Below are 6,702 nucleotides of genomic sequence, written 5' to 3'. Positions count from 1 at the left end.
GAGAATGCTAAATGAAGCATGAAGCATAGGTGTTCCCCTGAATTATCTGGATACTTATTCACCTCTCTGAGTGTCCAGTTTACACCCCATCACATGCCCTCCAGGCCACTCCCGGGTGGCTCTCGTCTCTCCGGGCGTCTGGCGGTCCTGCTCCCTTCGCGCCAGGGTCAAGTTCCCCCGCCGAGCCCGGGCGCTAGGGCCCACGCCGTTCTTGGGCCCCTGGGCATTGGTCACTATAAGCTGAGCAGCGGGAAACAAACGAAGAGTATGAGCCTCTAGGCGGGATCCCGCGGGGTCCTATGAACTTTGCGCCCACGGCGAGGGGACGGACCTCGCGCTGCGCCGGGGCTCTCGCGCGGGTTCTCGGGGAAGTGGGAGGACAGCGGGTCTCCGCGGCGGGGTCACAGCTCAGCCTGCGGCTCCTTCCCGGCGCCAGCCGCCCCGCAGCCGGGAGCCGGCGCCTAACCCGGAGCACGGCCGGACGCCCAGCTCTCCCCGGCGGCCCCGCGCACCCTGCGGGAGGAGCCGGCCGCCGTGACGCGTCAGGGAGGAAGCGCCAGCGCCCGGCGGCCCTGCCGGGAAGGAGGAAGCGCGAGTGCGCTCGGCTCCGCGCCCGCCGCGCGGGGAGGCAGCACCACGGAGCCGGGTAAGTGCGGAGCCGCCGGGACCCGAGGCGGGTGGGCGGGCGGGCGGCAGGGTCCGTGCGCTTCCGGGCCGCAGTCAGGCCCCTCGGGCAGGTGAGACGGGGCGGGGCGAGGGGAGCCCGGGCCTCGCCTGCTGCCTCTTCCCAGAGATAACGTGACTTTCCTGGGTCCCCTGGCAGCGCCCCCTCCCTCAGCCTGGAAACCTCCGAGTTGGTCGGAGGGGAAGAACCATACCCCCGGCCCAGCCTTCGGCTCTGAGAGTTTTGTGGTCTTTGTTTCCTCGAGGTGAACTCAGATTCTGCCTTCCTATTCCTAAACGCCCGAGTGGTGTCTTGGCGCGGGGGGCGGGTGTTGTTAACCCGTGAGCGGTTTCGGAGCGTAGAGGAGCCGGGAACCGGGGGGTGGGAGATCCCACCCACGCCACAACCTGAGGTCAAGAGTGGATGCGGGTCATCTGTGAGCAACCGGGATGGAGGAGGCCTCGGAGCGGAGGGCATGGAAATCATTAACCTGTTGTCAGCGGACCTGTAGTCTGCGACTTCCGTGCGTGGCTGCCCTTTACGTTCCCTGTGATTTGAACCCCTTCTATGCCTTTTAAAGTGCATCTGGCTCTATAGATTCCCACCTTAGCATTGGTATGTGCCATCTAGAAATGCTTTGAGATTTTTAGATTCTGTCCTTTTCAGTGGTGGTTACTTGGAAAGATAGAAAAGAGAATTCATCTCTTGAGACTTAAACTCTTTCATTATTTAATTTTGCAGTGATCTCTGAACCATGATTAGAATTTCAGTTCTGCACAAGACTCTGTAGGGTACACTTGAGGTGCAGGAATAAATACAGAGCACGACAGTTTCCAAAGCTTTATCAAGGTAAAAAAAAATAGTAGATCGTTGTGTATTTTGATTCTCTACTTTGTCACTAGGTTAATAATTCACCTGGCCAATCTGGGAAGTGCTTTATTTATTTATCAAACACTTAGATAGCTCTTACATGTGTTAGGCTCTTTCTAAATGCTTTATAAATATTAACTCAAAATGTTAAATTATAGCAGTTCTAACAACGAAGAGGCTATGCATACTTCAGTTCCCTGAATGTCATTGCAAGAGCTAGAAACATTAGAGGAAGTTTCAGGCATATTTTAGGACTGGGTGTGCCTTCTGGCTCTCTGTTTCCAGTCCTGTAAGCAAGCCACCACCCCTCCACTCCCTGGGGGAAGGGAGTCTGGAGCCACGGGAGTGAGACCTCTTCCTTGCAGATCTCTGGCCACATGCCTAGCATCTTCCGTAACATGGTCTTTCTCATCTGCCATAGTGCCCATCCTTAGCTAACTCTGGAGAGACCAGAACTTCCCCCTTTCTTCAAGTGCCACTGCACTGAGGCTAATTTTGTTTCCTTCCCGATATGATTGACAATTTATTTGACTGTAGCTTATATTTTAGGGTCAGACTGAACTTGAAATGTACCATAAAATAGAACATTTTTGTTTGAACACATCAATGTAACAAATAATGCTTTGTAATTTTACTGCCATTTGCTGCAGGTAACACTGAGTTGATGGATCAACCTTCTAGGTAACCATTTTGTGATTTGCAGATATGTAGAGAGCATATTTTCCAGGATTAAGTGTCCTCTTCAAATGAGTGCCTTGGCCTGATGGCCAGATTGAGACCCAAAATGGTGAATAAAACAAACACGGTTCTTGTCATTATGGTGATTATGAATCTAATGTCAAAATCTGCACGTCATACTAGCTTTCTCTCTCTGTTTCATATATTTAAATTTCCAAGGAGATGATTAAATGACACTCTAAGCCTTATTTAATAAGATTATGAAGTGTCTCCCAGAAGCAGGAAGGCTCACTTTCCTCTGATATAATTTATGGCACACAGACATTCATGAATTCAATTCAGCCAAATGACAACTAACACTTTCATGGTTTACAAAGTCCTTCCAGGTATACTTATTTGCTCTTGAGAGGGTCCTTGTGAGGTTGGTAGCCATTTTTTATTCCTGTTTTTACAGATGAGGAAACTGAGGCATAGAAATGTTAAAATGCTTTATCCAGGGTGGCACAGCTGGTAAGAGGCAGAGCTTGAAAGGAGAGCAGGTGTGTGGACAGTGTCTGGCACATGCCAGCCTGTAATAAACATTTGTGGAATAAATGATTCCCAATGACTTCAGATTTCTTGCTATTTCAAAACATTATGCCTCTCAAACCCCTTAGTTGATTTGTGCCTAAGAGACTGCCAGGCCTAGTCCAATGTTTCTCTGTTATTTCAAACAGTATCTGCTACAACATATTTTCTACAAAAGGGATGAGATGGAATGCCCTTTGGACTCATTTCTTGGGATTTAGCATCTCTGTTTTTTTTTTTTAATTAATTTATTTGGCTGCGTGGGGTCTTAGTTGCAGTACGCAGGATCTTCCTTGCAGCATGCAGGATCTTCTCGTTGCAGCATGTGGGATCTAGTTCCCTGACCAGGGATCGAACCTGGGCCCCCTGCTTTGGGAGCGTGGAGTCTTAACCGCTGGGCCACAAGGGAAGTCCCTCATCTCTGGTTTTTGAAAAAACAAATAGGTTTTTAATTTTTTTTCCTTTCTCAAGCATCCTACTTTTTTCCTCTGAATTGGAGAGAGTTAAGATTGGACACATAGATTTCGTGTTTGTGTTGACAGCTTTCTTGTCTCTCCCTGCTCATTTAAGGTCATTTTTAAGGACTACAAATCACTGTAGGTTTTCAACGTAAGTGAAATGATTCAGCTACCTAGATTTACGATCAAGTCCACATACAGTGACCATAGGTATTGTAATTTGTTTTGAAGTGTCTGACATCACTACTGTGTTTTTTGAAGTATTGCAATTACTTTAATATAAAGGGTCTTTTAAAAAACAACAACAACAAAAAATCCATCAACTTTTTATCCTTCAAATATAACTGTGTATCCTAAAGTATGTTACCTCCAGATGGATAACTTTCAGTGAGAGAGGTCAATATGGCCATTACCTAGTGGGAGGAATTGGGAAGGGCTATCGAGAAACATGAGAGATGGAGTGGCCCTTCCCATGAGGGATACTAGACGGTAGGAAACCCTTAATGAAGCCAGACCAAGTCATCTGCCTGTCAGCCTTCTTCTGCGTGGGGGTGGAATAAAATACTTTTGAAACCTGCCTTGTTCAGAAACCACTTTACCTTTTCCAATCCTCAGGGTTGGTTTTTTTTTTTTCTCTTTTAAAAAAATTCATGTAAATTACTGACTAAACTGCTGATTCATGAAACTCAAATTATGTAACATGTTATTCCTGACAGAAACAGCTCCCACATTATTTTAAGGGACTCAGTGTCTCTGTTTTCCTTTACCTATTGCATTCCTTATAGTGGAATCTTTGTTCTCATTTCACTTTTTTTTTTTTTTTTTGCGGTACGCGGGCCTCTCACTGTTGTGGCCTCTCCCGTTGCAGAGCACAGGCTGCGGATGCGCAGGCTCAGCGGCCATGGCTCATGGGCCCAGCCGCTCCGCGGCATGTGGGATCTTCCCAGACCGGGGCACGAACCCGTGCCCCTGCATCGGCAGGCGGACTCTCAACCACTGCGCCACCAGGGAAACCCCCTACATCATTGTTTTTGACAGCTGCATAGTATTCCACTTTGTAGTTAATAATTTATCCATTTTGTATTTCTATTATCTATATGTTCTTTTAAAAATATTTAAATCACCAAAGTAATATTTTTAAGAAAAATTCAAAGAAAAAAGAAAATAAGTATCATCAGTAAACCTACCACTCAATAATCACTATTAGCATTTTAGAGTATATCCTTCTAAACTTTCATTTGTGTGTGCATATCCATATTTCCAATGACATTAAAATTTTTCTTTTATGCGGGCTTGCTTTGTTGGTTAGAGAATCACGTTTATTTAGTCAACCAACGTCATAGATTCCAGGCACTTTTGAACCAATTATTTTACTACATTTCCTGGCCACCTGCCATTCCCCAAATCTGGATAACACTACTGGAAATTTATACTACTGCTCATAAAGAGGATGAGGTAAGGGTGTGTGGATGGACAAATCCATTCAGATCAGCAAAAAGCATATATCCTTTTGATGGAGGTCAGTCAATATTCTAAGTACATCTAAAATACAAGATATTTAAGAAGAGAAATGATAGAATATTCTTATATCATAGATTATGATCACTAAAGGAAAAGCAGAAATAATGGACCTGAACGAAGGAAAAAATGTTGAATTCAGTTAAAAATTAGAACAGTTGAACTTCAGATGTTTTGAAATAGTCTCCTAATGATAAGTACATTGTTTGGAGTAATTGGTTTAACAAAGCTTCCTCCAATGGTAGGAATAGGTGACCTTGAAGTTTCTTGTGATCCTCTTATAGGCTATCTCAGAGTTAGTAACACTTGATTTAGTATAATTTCATGCATACAACTCTCTAGTTACTAACCCCACCAGTTTTTCCAGACAGCATCTGTCTGGGCTAATCTCTCCACGCCCTTTTTCTTCTCCCACAGCACATGTGCACAGGCTGTCGCCCACACTTTTCTCTTATATCCTTTTGTGGCTTTCCTCCACTTTCTGAGAGCTTAGTCCCCCTTTTAACCTTGTTCTTTTTTTCCTCTTCTTCCAGCTTTTGCTTTAAGAAAATTTCTCTCTGTCCTTTCTCCATCACACTTTCTTCATTTTGGTCTTGAGCAAAGAAGATACTAATCATGGTGATACAGTTAAGAACAAGCCTTTAATAAGGAAAAGGAAAGCTTTTAGTTTGGGAGGAAAGGTAGATATTATAAAGAACTAGTAGTTGAGAATACCCAGTAATTTCTTTCAGAATTTCCACAGAAGTCTCCACCCACCTCCTCGCCTCTAAATAAGCTGTTTTTCCTTAAGCACTGGCATGTATGATAAAATTTAAAACCGTTTATATATATTTTTTGGTTCATGTCACTGCAGTAGCATTGTTTTGTGCTATTTTTTTTCCCCATTGAAGATGTTAGATTGAGTAGAGTGTGCTTTGGTCTTGAAAGCTCATTTCTAGGTAAAATCACTGATTCCTTTAGGAAATATATCTGAAGTTCTAGATCTCTGGTTTAAAAACAATCTCTTTGTTTTTAAGTAAGTTGAAGACTAAGAAGGTTATCTGAGACCAGAGGTTAGCAGTCTTTGAGAAATGGTGTATCAAGGTTCCAAACCCTTTTCTTCCCAACTTTCATCAGCAGAGAAATGTATTGGTGAGAAGCACATGTAGATCAGCCTTCCATCCTTGGCAATTAGAGAAGAGACAATGCTGGCTGCAGGAATATTAAGGTGTCCCTGGGGACTCTCTCAAAACGTGCATGTTGGGGATCAAGCCCAGGTAGCTGACTTCATACCAACTTCAGCTCACCTGTAAAGGTGCTTGGGCCAAACATTATGAGGAGCTCAGTACCAAGGCAATAGCTACTTAGGTTACACTGAGAGTAAAGGCCTATTTTTTCATAAATATGAATGAAAAAGGTTTTGAGAAGACATTTTTATTCTGCTTCCAAACAACATGGTGCTAAAATTGATGATGCCTTAAACATGAAAGCACTGTATTATTTGCTTATTTGAACCTGGACCACTGTTAATAAACACTCAGAAGTTAAGATTATACTATAATTTTTAAAAAATGGTTGTTGGTTTTGTAGTTCTAAGTGTACATAGTGGTGCATAGTTTACATTTTTTTAGCCCATTTTGACATCAGTACCTTTCATTTTTCTAATTCATCTCCTTTTACCCCCACTCTGTCTTCTCATGAATATTTGGTTTAATTTATTTTTTTGTCTGTAGGAAATGATTTTTTTTTATTTAATGGAAGTTAAGATTCTCCAATATTTTAGCAGAGAAGAGTTTTTAAGAGATTTATAAGACTATGCCCCTTTTCCCCTTTGATTTTTGTCTCTGCCGTAGATTTCCTTTATTTCAAATTCCTACTAACATTAACATCATTTTTTTAAAAATTTTATTTATTTTTGGCTGCGTTGCTGCATGCGGGCTTTCTCCAGTTGTGGTGAGCGGGGACTAC

General features: G+C 43.5%; 1 protein-coding gene across 1 annotated transcript in view; it reads left to right on the top strand.

Annotated features, from left to right (window-relative positions):
- Nucleotides 1–528: 528 nt before the first annotated feature.
- Nucleotides 529–6,702, top strand: part of LOC309835394 (serine/threonine-protein kinase Sgk3) — a 110,825-nt gene continuing 104,651 nt past the window's right edge. The window contains exon 1 of the mRNA XM_082674837.1: nucleotides 529–646. The gene's annotated coding sequence lies outside the window, so the exon portion shown is untranslated. The remainder of the gene's footprint in view (nucleotides 647–6,702) is intronic.

Source organism: Grampus griseus, assembly GCF_964374135.1.
Source record: "Grampus griseus genome assembly, chromosome: 17".
In the NCBI taxonomy this organism is placed as follows: Eukaryota; Metazoa; Chordata; class Mammalia; order Artiodactyla; family Delphinidae; genus Grampus; species Grampus griseus.
This window is presented reverse-complemented; position numbering and strand designations above follow the sequence as displayed.